Source organism: Phyllostomus discolor, chromosome 5 (genome assembly GCF_004126475.2).
Source record: "Phyllostomus discolor isolate MPI-MPIP mPhyDis1 chromosome 5, mPhyDis1.pri.v3, whole genome shotgun sequence".
NCBI classification, from domain to species: Eukaryota; Metazoa; Chordata; class Mammalia; order Chiroptera; family Phyllostomidae; genus Phyllostomus; species Phyllostomus discolor.
In genome coordinates this window covers 86,933,858-86,950,207 of record NC_040907.2, presented here as the reverse complement: position 1 = coordinate 86,950,207, position 16,350 = coordinate 86,933,858, and the positions used below count along the sequence as shown (strand labels likewise).

Genomic DNA, 16,350 nt, shown 5'->3' with positions numbered 1-16,350 from the left:
CTGAAAACACCTGTGGGAGTTGAGGCCGGGAGATTCTCTCAGCCTCACAGGAGGCTCCTTGGGGAAACCCACAGAATCAGAGAAAGTACACAAGCCCACAAGCCCACCCGCCAGAGAACCAGCACCAGAAAGGCCCAATTTGCTTGTGGGAAGTGGCAAAGTGGACTGAAGTCCAAGGGAGAGGGGAGCAGGCGCCATTGTTCCCTCTCGGACCCCGCCCCCACATACAACTTCACGACCCAGCTACTGAGGTGCCCCACCCTGGTGAACACCTAAGGATCTGCCCCTCATACATAACAAGCTCGACCAGACCAAAGGCAAAAATAAAATAAAAAGATGGCTCAAACAGAGTTAAAAGCCCCAGATCCAGTTTTTTTAAGCGACTGTGAGATAGCCAACCTATCAGATGCACAGTTCAAAGCACTGGTGATCAGGATGCTCACAGAATTGGTTGACTTTGCTCATAAATTAGATGAACAAATGCAGGCTATGATAAGAGAAATGAAGGAAAATGCACAGGGAACCAATAGTGATGGGAAAAAAACTGGGTTTCAAATCAATGGAAGGGACCAGAAAGAGGAAAGGAACAACCAAACAGAAAAGAATGAAGAAACAAGAATTCAAAAAAATGAGGAGAGGCTTAAGGACCTCCAGGACATCTTTAAACATTCCAACATCCGAATTATAGGGGTACCAGAAGGGAAAGAGGAAGAGCAACAAGTGGAAAAGTTATGTGAACAAATAATAAAGAACTTCCCCAATCTGGCAAGGGAAACAGACTTCCAGGAAGTCCAGGAAGCTCAGAGAGTCCCAAAGAGGTTAGATCCAAGAAGGAACACGGCAAGGCACATCATAATTACATTACCCAAGATTAAAATGAAGGAGAGAATTCTAGAAGCAGCAAGAGATAAGGGAACGGTTACCTACAAAGGAGTTCCCATAAGACTGTCAGCTGATTTCTCAAAAGAAACCTTGTAGACAAGAAGGGGCTGACAAGAAGTATTCCAAGTCATGAAAGGCAAGGACCTACATCCAAGATTGCTCTATCCAGCAAAGTTTTCATTTAGAATGGAAGGGGAGATAAAGTGCTTCTCAGATAAGGCCAAGTTAAAGGAGTTCATCATCACCAAGCCCTTATTATATGAAATGTTAAAGGGACTTATCTAAGAAAAGGAAGATAAAAAATATGAACAGTAAAAAAAGACATTAAACTCACAGTTAGTAACAACTATACCTAAAACAAAAGCAAACAACTAGAATAGGAACAGAACCACAGAAATGGAAATCACATGGAGGGTTAGCAACAGGGGAGTGGGAGGAGGAGAGAAGGGGAAAAGGTACAGAGAATAAGTAGTACAGATGGTAGGGAGAAAATAGACAGGGGGAGGGCAAAAATAGTATGGGAAATGTAGAAGCTAAAGAACTTATGACACATGGACATGAACTAAAGTGGGGGCATGTGGGTGAGAAGAAGTGGTCAGGGTGGAGAGGAATGAAGGGGGAAAAATGGGACAACTGTAATAGCATAATCAATAAAATATATTTAAAAAAAAAGAAAAGAAATAACAGCCCAAGCACACAATACAGTGTACAGATGATGTGCTAAGGAACTGTCACCTGCAACCTGTACAGTTTTGTTAACCAGTGTCACCCCAATAAACTCTACTAAAAGGAAAAAAAGAAGAAAAAATTTAACAAAAATAAATAAATAAATATTAGTGGGATAACCAGTAAAATCTGATTAAGATCTGTAGATTACATAATAAATACTGTATCAGTGTTAAAAAATTAAAAGAAGAAATAATAGCCTACAACAGGGGACAAGAAGAAAAAGCCCCACACTTCACAACACAGCCTGGGGATAACCCTACTTTTCAAAACCCTCCTATTTAAGCACATTTCCAGCAGCTACAGAAATGAGCTAAAGCTTTAAGCTTTGTTATTCCCTTGGTTCTTCCTGCTGTCTTACTCTAATATTCTGTACCACTGTCAACATACATTCTAAGTTGGCAATATTTTCCTCAAATGTCAAACAGTAAGTCCTCAGATAATAAAGACAATTCCCAGTCTACTTCCCAGAGCTGTTATGAAGCATAAGTGTGAAGGTATAAACAAAAAGTCTTCTGAAACATGCAAAAAAAAAACTACACAAAAGTAAGCTATGAGACTTATTATAGATTAATAGCAAACAGAGCCCAGTAGAATTTCGTACTGAAATTTTTATACTTTAATTTCTGAGGATAAATGAATGCTATGAATGAAACTGCCATCCTTTTAAATTCAAGGAGGATTCACAATGATTACAGCTTCATTCATAATCTAAACTGCTTCCAGAAGATGGTCCCAAGTTATTTGCTTATTTCTAAATTATCCACAAGTTCCAGGCATTGCACACATCTAAAAAGCTCATTAGAAGTCAAAGAGCTTTATGTACCTAAATTTGGATTGTAGATGAATATGTGTACTACATAAATCCCATAAACATTCAGAAGACTCTATGATGCATGGAAAGTATTTAAACTAACTTTTACCCCCAAACAAATCTACAGCGGGTAAATTCATGATGGGAAGCAGAATTTGCCACCATAAAAATATAACTTTTTGAGATATTATTTAAAGTTGATCATTTTTAAGAAATAAAAGACTCAGGAAGAACTTTTAATCTTCCTCTAACTGCCTAAAAGAATTTAGATAGAGGGCCTGCTCCAGAAAGGGAGCTATCATAAATAATTATCATAGGTAACTAAATTTTAATATGAACTAAGTCTGGCAGACAGAGTCCTAAGAAGTCAACCAGCAAAATCTCTCTTCTGTACATATAGATAATGATGAGAGTTTTATTAGGATCATGAATATGTCAAATACACACTCAACTCATACACCACAACTAACACTGAACATTCTTCCTTTGAAATTAAAAAAAATGTTTTTGTTCAAACTCAGAATAACATAAAGCTGTAACTGTATAGAATTGAATTTGATCCTGCACTATCTCTTAGCACTCAGTACAAATCTCTAGGCCTTTACTGCACTGGCCCCAGTCTCACTATTGCATCAAGGTTATAATCTCCAAAGATATTTCTATGCAGCTACAAGAGAGGAAATACTCAGGCATTTAACCAAAAAAAAAACCCAAAACACAAAAATCTCCAAATACACATCTCTTGAGGGCACGCGAGGATGAGAGTAGCAAAAAACAAAGCACCCCAAATTTCCCCAATACTAGATCAGGAAACCAGAGACCCAATGAGTTCTCCATTATCAGCCACTATCTGTGAGACCTTGGAGAAGACACTCTTAATGGGCTCAGCTTCTTCATCTGTCAAAAAAAAAATCCCATTAAATGATCTGGTAGGTAGCACGTATGAGTCAAGGGTCTTTTCTGGCATTACCTTTCCTGAATTTCTCAGCTGAGATTTCCTTTTTCTTTACCCCTGTGAAATCTGCTGCAGGTTCTACATGAGCATAAGAACTGTGGGATTCCGTTACTTCCTACAGGGCTTTGATAGAAGCCCTGGGACCACAAGGATAAAGTATGACTTTTCCTCATTCATTCATCCATCCAATCAGAAAACACAAAAGGACCACTTACATAACATAGAAAACAACGAGCTAAACACTTTGGGAGACAGGTCTAAAACTTTTTCATTTCATTTTTTTAGGATGGCTATCATCAATAAATCAACAAACAAGTGCTGGGGAGGATGTGGAGAAAGAGGAACTCTTGTACTGTTGGTGGAAATGCAGACTGGTGCAGCCACTGTGAAAAGCAGTACGGACATACCTCAGAAAATTAAAAATGAAACTGCCTTGTGACCCAGCAATTCCACTTCTGGAAATTTATCCAAAGAAATCCAAACACTACTTCAAAAGAACATACGCACCCCTATATTCATTGCAGCACTACTTATAATTGCCAAGATATGGAAGCAGCCCAAGTGTCCATCAGTAGATGAGTGGGAAAGACAACTATGGGACATTTACACAATGGAATACTATTCAGCTATAAAAAGGAATAAGAGTTAACCCTCTGCAACAGCATGGATGGACCAGAACACTATGCTAAGTGAAATAAGTCAGTCAGAGAAAGACAAATACTATATGATTTCACTCATATGTAGAATCTCATGAAGAAACTAAACTAACAAGCAAAATAGAGACAGACTTGATAGAGAGCAGGCTGGCAGCTCCGGGGTGGAGGGAGGTTAGGGGGTAGACAGATGAAACAAAATGGAAAAGGGACTCATGGACATGGACAACAGTGTGGTGATTGTGGGGGTGGGGGATGGAGGTAGAAGGGAGATAAATGGTAATGGGAAAATATAATAAAAATAAATTTTAAAAAAATTTATTCATTTTAAAAGGTACAGCCCCTACTATAAGGCACTTAATATTTACCATCCAATGGGCAATATAAAGAATTGAAGAAAACTGCAATGACAAAGATCTAGAATTGCTGATTAATCACAGTACTGTTTCCACTGAGCATATATGAGACCTCAAAATCCTTCTCAACACAAGCACTCCATTCGGCATCTGAAAGACTAGAGTTACTAGGTGAGGTTATTTTTGCTACAGAGGTTAGGCATGCTCCTAAGCAGATGCCCAAGTTTTTTCAATGCCTGCACCCTGCCTGTCCTATCAAACTCCTTCCTCATGCCCCTCCAAAGTATTAGGTATTCATGAGAAGTAGGGGTCACTAAGAACCACATCACAATGGCTGAATGGTTTTGTCAATTCACATTTACCAACTTTTTAAAAATTTCAAATTCCAGGGAAACAGAAAAACACAAGGCTTGCTTTTTTCCTTTTCTAGCACATTGCTGTATTAAACACTGAAATGGATGAATAGTATATTGGCATTAGTTAATATAGGATATTATTAGTATAATATCCTATAACAAAAATAATGCAAAGTATCATTAAGGCTTAAATCAATAGACATATGAACAAGCAAGTTTTGCAAACACACACACACCCCTCCTCCTCCCCTCATACTGTGAGAAGCTGAATCCCTAACCCTAGCTGGCCATCTGTGAAACAAATTACTCTGTGATAGCATTATAAATTGGTTCCACTCCTCTGGAAAGCAGTCTGGCAGTATGTTTTAGAAGCCATAAAATTATTCATACTCTTTGACTTACTAATGCCACACCTGGGACTCTATCATAAGAAACTAATTCAATATATGGAAATAGCTATATGCACAAAGATATGTTTCCCAGTATTATTTATAACTGTGAAAAGTTGGGAACAATGTACATGTCAATGACAGTTAAATAATTAATAGTAGAGTATCACAACAGAATCTTATGCAACCACTAAAATGGTAATGATGAAGATTATGGAGCAATAAGGTAAAATACAGATATAAAACAACAGGTACAACTATGTAGAAATCATTGAAGAAAAGTTTAAAACCAGGTAATCTTGGTTTTAGGATAGAGAATGGGGTGTTCTTCTCTTCCTATTACCTTTTTGTAATACAGTTGTAATGCTTCTATGAATAATCTTTTTCTATAAATAATCTCCTGTTTAAAAAATTAAGTGCAAGCCTTTGATCATAACGATAAACAGGAAAGGGACTACATCAGGCAGCACAGCCTGGCATCTGAGCCAGGGAAACAGGGGAACAGCAGCATTCTACATTGCATGGGGGGTGGGGGGGATGGGAGCCTGTGCACAGAACAGCTTCATGGAGAGCCACCTGGAGGTGCTGGATACTTGTCGATGATTGCCAGAAAAAAAAAAAAGAGCAGTGCCCATCTGCTAACCCCAGTCAATTCCTTCCTTTATGAGCATCCAGAGAATTCTCCCGACACACCATACATGCTGTCAGCTATCTGTTTAAGAGATTTATATGGGGTCACACAGGACTGTAAGATCCCTTAGTTAAAGTAAATAAGGTCAGATTTTCACATTTGTAACCATGAAAAATGTCTGGCCAAAAATGCAATAATCATAAAGATCGGGGGAAGAAAGCAGAAACCACTTTTCACTTCAGGTAAAGCAAGGAGTTTGGTACCACCGGTGTTGACACACACATGCGTAACTCAGAAACAGGAGTCAAAGTGAGGGCATTTCTGGCCTCTCCTGGGCTGCCTCAGGGATGAAGGATGCACAAGATGAGGAACAGTGTTCAATCCTGACAAACATTAATGATCAGATGGAAACGGATTGAAACTTCGGGCCACTTAACCCTACATGATGTATCAGCTCAGTAGCGACCCCAGGAACAGTCCCACAAACCGAGGTCTTAAAGGGCTCCTGCCCAGTTTTAAACAGCCGGCATTGAGGGAATCTTGCCCCTTCTCTGAACTGCTGCTCTTGTTTTCTCACCTTCATCCCTGTAGCCAAATCTCAATCCCTGTATGGCAAGAATCCCTGTATGGCAGTCTCAATAACCAAGTTCTGATCGCCCCTATTTCTGAATTTCTGCCCCAAGTACATGCCCAGGGGGCAATAGAGCAAAGAAATTCCAGAAACAGTTTCTGAAATCAGACAGCACTAACTTAAATTGCAAATTATGCTAACCTCTTCTCTGCTGACCTTAGGGAAATTACTTAATCTCTCTAATCCTCAATTGCCTTACCTATAAAATTTGAAACTATGTCATAAGATCTTTATAAGGTTTAAATGTAATAACAAATGTAAACCCTAAAATCTGATACCTTGTAATGTTTTAATAAAATTTGCTACACAGGCCCTATTGTTCCTCAGCTACTAGCATCGTGCCTGTCTCTCCTTCCTCCAAATCCTGTCCATGAAACATGAGCAGCCCAGCCCCACTCTCTATTGCTAACTCTCCTTATACTGACCACATACCTGTACTCAGCTTGCCTTCTGTAATCACCCCACTACCCAAACCAAGACACATTCATTTCTGAACCATGATCTGACTCCACTTCCCTACAATGTAACACCTTAGACAGAGGACACCCACAGCAATCCTTTCAAAAAGCTTGAGTATTCAGGCCATACTGCCTGGGTTCAAAGCCCTGCTTTCACTTGTTAGTTAATGTGACTTTGGTCAACCTCCTTAAACTCTCTGTGCCTCAATCTCCCCATCTGTAAAATGGAGATAATAATAGTGCCTACCTCATGAGATTATTGTGAGGATCTGTTACAGGGTGCATCCAAGAGGGGGGCCCCAAATAGGCATTTGAAATGCGGTCCAGAACTTAAGGTGTCCAGGAGATTTTAAGATGTCTCCATCCCCCACCCCAAGGGTGTGGGTTGGGGGAAGGGACAAATGAAGCAGGGCCATTGAGAGCTGTTTTGCATAGCAACAGCCTTGCAGCTAACCTCTGGGTTGGTCATTTAACATATATATATCCTTTGGCTGGTTGCATAGATATGTTAAGTAGCTGTGATCAGCTCTAAGACAGGGGAACAGAAGTAACTTCCCCACCCAGAAGTAACTTCCCCACCTAGATGTAACTGGGCGGGGGGCAGGTCCCCTGAGTTACAGCGCCTGCGTGGGAGCTCAGAGAGGATCACGGCCATTAGAGAGGGAGAACCATGCTGCTTTGAGAAGGAGGGCCATGCGCAGCCCAGAGGAGGAGAACCATGCTGCTTTAGAAAGGAGAACCATGTTGCTTTAGAGGAGAACCATGCTGCTTTAGGAAGGAGAAGTACGCGGACTTGACGGAGTGGAGATTCCTGCAGCCCTGAGAGAGGGAGAACCACGAGGCAGCCCTGAGGGAGAGAACCACACGTCTTTACCAGAGTGGAGACTCCCGCATCCCAGAGAGAGAGAACCACCGGCCTGGCAGAGTGGGGACCCCCGCAGCTTTAGAAGGGGGAACCACCACCTGGTTTTAGCAGAGATCCTGGTGACTCAGCCGAGGGTGCCGGGAACCCAGGGAGGTCTCCCAGTCGAGATCGAGTACTAACTGAGAAGAACCAGAAGACTGCCTAAGCCATGGACTTCTATTTCCTTTCCTGAGATACGGTACTCTGGGCTGGGCAAAGGGGGAAGGAAGGAAGGACTGTGTCTGTTTGTGGGTGTTTTAAGGGACTTTGGGATTTTGGTGAAGACATTAGGTCACTACTTTAAGTTTGTACAGCATTAAATAAACATTTCCTTTCCTTTTCACGAATCTCTGGCATTGAGAGACGTCTTTCCTCTGGCGGCGGACATAGCGGACCTGGGGGCCTTCTTTCAATAATAATATATCGTCCCAGGCCCCCCTTGTTGTGTTCTGTAACAGATCAAGTGTATTAATAAAGCTGAGAGCTGTGTCTAATCTAGCACATAGTAAACAGGTTCATTCACTCACTCATTCATTTGTTCATTCATTCAAATCCTCAACTGAGGATATGTTTGCTGATTTTAGAGAGAGAGGAAGTGGGGGGAGGGAGAGACAGAGAGAGTAAGACACTGATGTGAAAAAACCATCAATCTGTTGCCTCGCACACTCACCCCAACCAGGGATTGAACCTGCAAACTTTCAGTTGTATGGGATGATGCTTCAATCAACTAAGCCACCTGGCTAGGGCATGCAGGTCCTTTTATTTTAACTTTGAATCCCCATGAGAGCATTTAGGCCAGAACTAGTTGGTTAGCTACTCTATGCTATCCCCTATTATCAGAGAAGTCAAACATCTTTGCTACTCTGACAATAGGGGAGATTAAGTACAGGCTCTCTTGAAGAAAGCCTTGATAGTCCCAGTGTGGTCCACAGGCTGGCACTCATGTTACGTAAGAGCCCATCCATTAGAAATGGCATGGAATCAGGTGGAGGAACTGGCAGAACATCCTCTACAAAATAACAGGCTACGTCTTTAAAGAGAATTTGCTGGCACCTTGCTGCCTTTTTCATTTCAAACACATTAAAACTACACTAAAGCAACAGAAAATTAAGTGCCCCACTGCTATAACCCCTGACCTTTTCCTAGTGACATGTGTAACTAATCAGCCCCTGGAGGTCAACACCAAGGAATAAGTGGAAGAAGAAGAAGAAAACAGATGAGAGTAGAGACTACAAAAATCATACCAACTGATCTACAAGCCTCTTAAAACCCTTTCTGGGGAGCACAGCCTTCATTTTCTAAGACATCAGAAATGACCAGATGCCCTTGCCTTTTATCTCAGCAATCGGTTCCTTTCATCTAAGAGTGCTCCTGCTCTACCTCCCACCTCCACACACACCTGTCACCAAGGTAATTTACTAAGGGGAGAAACTGCACAAATGTGAAAAGAGAGCTACGTTCGTTCCCAGTCCAGTCCCCACAACCATCATGAAATTACCTGAATACGAACGCTGTGTCAAACCCAAATGTGCCTGTCCTTGAAAAAACCAAGGAGGATCAATGGCAGATGTCCCTAGGAGAATTTCCTCTACATCATTTTGAATCAGTAGCTATGTATGAATATAAATAGACATAACACTGTTACACTAAATATATTTATATGTGCACATACACACACGTATATATTTCTCTGCTCTGCCTGTATCCGAAAAGGTTTGGAGTGGGTAAGGAAGTCCTTGTCCTCAACTACTAGAGTAGCCCAATCATTTTCTGCCCTTAAGTGAGGTCTCTAAAAGATATACAGAGGGAAAACCACCATGAATCGTACCTCCTTTCTGCTTCAACTGTGGCACGTATGCCCTGCGTTTGGAAAGTTCACAATATGCTACTTTGCCCTTATGAAGGACGTTCATTAGTACCTGTTTTCCCTAACCAAAAGAAATCTAAAGAAAATAAATGTCAGGGGGATGTAATGTACAGCATAGGAATACAGTCAGTAACAGGGGTATAGTTTTCTGTGGTGACAGATGGTAACTAAACATTTCATAATGTATATAAATAATGAATCACTATGATGCACACCTGAATAGGTATAAACAGCATTCGGTATTTGAGATGGTATAGAGGCAGCACGTTCCCCAAGCAGTGAGTCCCACCTCCAAGCTCCTTTCCCAGGAACTGTACTCAGCATCTTTACACCAAGATACGTGACTTTGAACTGTGTCTGTGAGCATCTGTGCTTTATCTTGATTTATTTTATTCATCCATTAGCAAAAATGTGTCCTAAGATATCAAAAAAACCTAAGAGCACTCATAAGTGTTTATGTTATACTTAGCATAAAAATGAAAGTAATTAGGTGTATTTGGTATGATTTGATAGGTCACTTTGGTGTCTGGGAACACTTAAAACTTTTCCATATAAATAAATGGTAATTGCTTCTTTGCTTTACCCCATTTTGTCATAAAAAGATTTCATGGAACGCCCTACTTTCAGAAAACAAAATCAAGGGGGGAACTGCACTACAAACAAGGACAAGGTTTTAAAATTTTAACACTAATTTTAAAAACAAAACCATTTGTTTCCCCAAACTCCAAATCTCACCTCTAAACTCTGATGAACTTTAAGCCAAAAAATCTTAAAGCCACAGTCACACAGGGAGGACAATGCCAGATTCATCACTGTCTCTTTAAACAAACTCCCAAGGCCCAGAAGTGGGTAAGATAAATCATTCCTCTCCACAGTCCCCAACCTTTTTAGCACCAGGGACTAGTTTCATGGAAGACAATTTTTTCATGGACCAGCAGGTGGGGGACGGTTTCAGGATGATTCAAAGGCATTACATTCAACCTCACCTTCTGCTGTGCAGCCTGGTTCCAACTGGCGGGGACCAGTACTGTCTCAGGGCCCAGAGGTTGGGGGCGCCTGCTCCAAACCAAAGAACCCTCAGATTGACTCTGTGGTGTAATCAAAGATATAGCCAGATTTCATGAAGCAATGATCTGGTCAAATGTTTCAATACACAGAAGGCAAGCACTAGAGGTGGTGAGGGTATAAACAAGAAGCCTTCAGAAACCACAGAAACAGCATCTCAAATGTCATCAATCTTCACTTTATAAAATAAAACTGCCATTGAACCCAGCAACTGAGCTGGAGCTTGCACTGAAATCTAGGAGAGGAAATAGTTGCCCTTCCTGTATATCTCTGAATTCAAAGCTCTGCAAAGTAAATGAGATCTGTCCTCTACAGCAACCAGCACTAAATTATATGAATATTAGCATACTCCCTAATAATTTTTTCTATCAAATAAAACAGAAGAGATTCCCTTGGTACAGGAGGAATATATCCCACCAATGCCCCTAATAAAAACATGCTGAGAATAGACATTTCTGTGTCTTCTGAGATAGCAAAACTCTCAACAGCCCAAAGTACTCAAGAGAAACTAGAGCAATGATCCTATACCTTAACACCCTACAATCAGAATTATCTGTGAAGCTATTTAAAAATCCTAATAGCCAGGGCACGCACCAGATCAGTTACATCAGCGGGCCTCTGGCCTCACTATTCTTCAAGCTCCCCAAGTAGACTGCAGTATACATCCAAGTTGGTTCTCAACCACCAAATTAGAGTATATTTTAAGGACACCTTCCAGATCAGTGAGTTTATCTTAGCATAATCGTGGGCCCTTGACACGTTGGGACCAGAAGCCTTTGTCTAAAACTAATACCCAGCTATGTAAGTGTACTGTATAAGCCATTCACCCCAACCCTAGGAAAGGAGCTCAGACTTATGCACACCCAGAAACCCCTCTTTTAAGCAGGGTCAAGGTCCATCAATCTCTGTTTTGAAGGGTACCTCCCTGGAAGATGTAGGCAGCTCTAGAGACAGACTGTAACATGAATCGACACACAGGCCCAGCTGAGCCAGCATTGCCCAGAGACAGCACTATTCTCAGAATGCCAAAAGGCCACCTGATGACGCTTCTTTGAGAGAGAATGCACACCCTCTTAGCAAAATACTCACAGGGATTGAATAATAAAGTACATTTCTTAGCCGTTGTTCCTCTGTTGATAAAGCTGGAAAGTTTACTTTATTTGAATTTAAAAAAAAAAGTCCTCAATGTTTACTATTGATACCCTCAATTTAAATCTGCCTTTAGAAAGTTTTGCTTGCTTTTATTTAAAACTCCAGCAGGGTTAGGTAGGAAAGGTATTAAAAACTCCATAAGAAACAATCTGGATTTAATCAAAACAATTTAAAAGCAAAATTTTACCCAAGAAATTTAAATAAAAAGAAACTCAAACACATCGCACACATTTTTAAATATTTTAAATAACAGAATAGTTAAAAGCATAAATTTAGAAAAGCAGGAACAAACCATATATAAATATTCAAAAATTATTATCTTTCTACATAATATGGCAGTTTTAAAAGAGCACTCTTATACAAGGAAGGAAGGAAGGAAGCAAGCAAGCAAGCAAGCAAGCAAAAAGAAAAGAAGTAGGGATGGAGGGAAGAAAGCCAACTGCCAAATCTAAAGGTGTGTGATAACATGAACTCTGAAGGCAGACTACCTGGGTTTGAATCCAGGTTCCGACACTATATTAGACATAGTGCCCTTAATCGAGTCTTTGTGTCTCACCTTACCTGTATATCTAAGGTTCTGGGGTCAAATTATAGGGTTCCAATTCAGATTTGCACATGTTAACTATGTGAGCTCATTTAACCTCTCTGTACTTCTTTTCCTCCTATGTAACAATGAAATAAGAATTTCATTACCTCCTACCTGGGGAAATTGGAATCCTAGTGCACTGCTGATGGAAATGTACAATGGTGTAGTCACTGTAGAAAACAGTATGGCAGTTCCTAAAAATATTAAACATAGCATTACCATATGATCTAGCAATTCGACGTCTGGGTATACACCCAAAAGAACTGAAATCAGGAACTCAAGTATATCTATACTCCCCATGTTCATAGCAACATATGTATTACCAATTGCCAAAAGGGGAACACAACCAGTGTTCACTGACATATAAATGAATAAAATGTGGCACATTCATACAAAGGAATATTATTCAGCCCTAACAAAGGACAGAAATTCTGACACACGGTACAACATAGATGAAGCTTGAGGACATTATTCCAGTGAAATAAGCCAGTCTCAAAAGGACAAATACTGTATGATTCCACTCTCAGGAGGTACTCAGGGTAGTCAAATTCATACCGACAGAAAGTAAAATAGTGGTTGCCAGGGACTGAAAGGAGGAAGGAATGGGGAATTAGTGTTTAATGAGTACAAAGTTTTAGCTGGGGAAAATGAGAAAGTTCTGAAATGCATGGTGGTGATACTTTATACAACAAAGTGAATGTACTTAAGGTCAGTGAACTACACACTTAAACGTGGTTAAGAGTAATTTTTACGTATTTTACACTTTACCACAATGAAATAAAAATAAATAAGGAAGAACAGTCTCTACCTTCTAGAGTTGTTGTAAGGATTAAACATGTGATGTGTTTAGAGTGGCCAGTACAAAGTAAGATCTCCATTAACATTAGCTACTATCTTATTTTCCTGTCTTTATAACTCCCTTCTTTGTAGCATCTATTTCTAGAGCTATATACCTTCTGCAATGAGACAGGTCCAGCCCTGGGCTCCCTTCTAATATAAATGACAAAAATTCCACTGCAATAGAATAAAGATAAAGAAACCACCTAATTTCTGCAGTTTTCACACATAAAGCTGAAATGATTGCATTAAAACAGCAACAACAAACCTGGTTCTGGCTGGTGTGGCTCAATTGGTTGGAGCATCACTCAATAAACCCAAAGAAAATGGGTTCAATTCCCAGTCAGGGCACATGCCTAGGTTGCAGGTTCAGTCCCTGGTGAGAGCACATACAAGAGGCAACCAATCAATGTTTCTCTCCCGCTCTTCCTCACTCCCTTGACCTCTCTCTAAAATCAATGAGCATGTTTTTGGGTAAGGATTAAAAAACTAACACAAAAAAACTGATTTTATTGTCTTTATTTCCCAAATGATTTGTTAATAATTTTGCCTCAAAACATAGGTTCATAGGCTTATGCTATCATATAGGTCTGAAAGCGGGAGAAAATGAAGTCCCCCTGATATTCATAAATACTCTTCCACTTTTTATCACAACCAAGACTACTTAACTTCTTTGCTTGATCACTTAAAAAAAAAAAAAACCTTTTGTTTTAAAATTTCCAAGCATACACAAAAGTAGAGAGCTCAGCTAGCCTCGAGGTACCCAACTTAAAAACCAACTTTACCTTTCTGACTCTACCTAGTACTCTACCTTCCATACCCCCCAAAATTAAAATAAAGACACCACATTTACCACTGCAGTAATGTTCATCTCTAACAATCATCATGATCACTATTTTTCTTTACTTTTAGAAGTTCTTTTTTGACACCTTCTTACCTTCCTTTCATTTTTTCCTTTGAAACTATAAATAATTTCTATACCAACCTTGCCAAGATTGTGGTAAGGGTATAATAAACATGGAAGTACATAGCTTGTGTGTGGCATGCATTAGATTCCTGAGAAATATTAGTTCTCCATAGACCACCACCTCACCCTAGTCTCCAAGACAACAGACTCCCCCCACACCAACACATGCATACATCCTTCTCCACTCTTTGTCCCTTACTCCTCCCTTCCCTTCCTAAACTTTGGTCCTCGCTTCCCTTCTGCCTCGTCTCTTTCCTAAGCCCGAGATCCCAAACAGAAATGCCAAATCACAGATCTAATCACCTAGAAGACCCCAAATAAGTGAAAACATATAACACATTCATAGATGAGAAGAATTAACATAATTAAAATGCCCACACTACCCAAAGCAATCTGTAGATTCAATGCAATTCCTATCAAGATACCAATGACATATTTCACAGAACTAGAACAAATATTCCAAAAATTTATATGGAACCACAAAAGACCCTGAATAGCAACAGTGATCTTAAGAAAAAAGAACAAAGTTGGAGTAATCACCCTATCTAATCAAACTAGACTATAAGGCCATACTAATCAGAACAGCGTGGCACTGGCATAAAAACAGAGATATAAATCAACGGAACAACATAGAGAGCCCAGTAATAAACCCACACTTTTATACTCAATTAATATTTGACAAAGGAGGCAAAAACATACAATGGGCCAAAGACAGTCTATTCAATAAATGGTGATGAAAAAATTGAACAGATTATGTACAAAAAAAAAAAAAGAAGAAATTGGATCACTTTCTTACACTATACATGAGAATAAACTCAAAATGAATTAAAGACTTAAATGTAAGACTTGAAACCATAAAAATCCTGGAAGAAAACACAAGCAGTAAAATACTGAATGCTGCTCACTGCAATATTTTTTCTTGTATGTTTCCTTGGGCAAGGGGAAAAAAACAAATGGGACAACATTAAACTAAAAAGTTTTTGCACCACAAAGAAAACTATCAATAAAATGAAAAGACAACCTACTGAATGAAGATATTCATCAATGATACACCTGATATGGAGCTGATATACAAAATTTATTAAGAGCTCAGACAAGTGAACACCAAAAACACAAACTATCCAATTAAAAAATGGGCAGAGGACCTGAATAGATACTTCCCCAAAGAGGGCATACAGATAACCAATAGATGAATGAAAGGGTACTCTAATGTCACTAATCATCAGAGAAATGTAAATTAAAACCATAATGAAATACCACCTCATACTTGTCAGAATGACTATTATTCAGTAAATGAACAAACAATAACTGTTGGCAAAGATGTAGAGAAAAGAAAACTCTCATGCACTGTTGGTGGGAATAGAGTCTGGTGCAAATACTATGAAAAACAGTATGGAGGGTTCTCAAAAATTAAAAATGGAACTGCCTTATGACCCAACCAATTCCACTTCTGGGTATATATCCGAAGAAATTCAAAACACTACTTTGAATATATGCACCCCTATGTTCACTGCTGTGTCATTTACAATATCCAAATATATGGAAGCAGCCCGAGTGTCCATTAACAGACAAACTGGATTAAAAAAAAGTTGTGGTCCAAATATACAATGGAATAATACTCAGCCATAAAAAAGTAAATCTTACTATTTGCAACACATGGGTGAACCTCAAGGGTACTATGCTAAGTGAAATAAGTCAGACAGATAGACAAATACCATATGATTTCACTTATATGTGGAACCTAAAAAAAAAGCAAAAAAAAAAATAGCGAGAGCGAGAGAGAGAAACAGACTCATGGAGAACAGACCGATGGTTGACAGGGGATCTAGGGTACTGGATGAAAAAGGTAAAGGGATTAAGGAGTAAAATCGGTAGTTATAAAATAGTCCCAGGGACTATTTTAGTACAGTTACTATTTAGTACTATTAATGTACAGGATAGAGAATATACTCAAAAATATTATAATAACTTTATTAGGTACTAGGTGGGTACTGGAAACATTGGGAAGAACACTTCATCAAATATATGATTGTCTAATAACCATGCTGTACATCTGAAACTAGTATAAAATAATACCAAATATAAACTATAACTGAAAAATAGAATTTATAAAACTCAAAC

The 16,350-nt window shown here is 39.4% G+C and overlaps 1 protein-coding gene across 2 annotated transcripts in view; it reads right to left on the bottom strand.

The window, feature by feature from the left end:
• FARS2 (phenylalanyl-tRNA synthetase 2, mitochondrial) overlaps nt 1-16,350 on the bottom strand; it is a 555,715-nt gene that overhangs the window by 497,959 nt on the left and 41,406 nt on the right. For both annotated transcript variants that reach the window (XM_036026519.1, XM_028513542.2), the window contains exon 2: nt 12,533-12,619. The gene's annotated coding sequence lies outside the window, so the exon portion shown is untranslated. The remainder of the gene's footprint in view (nt 1-12,532; nt 12,620-16,350) is intronic.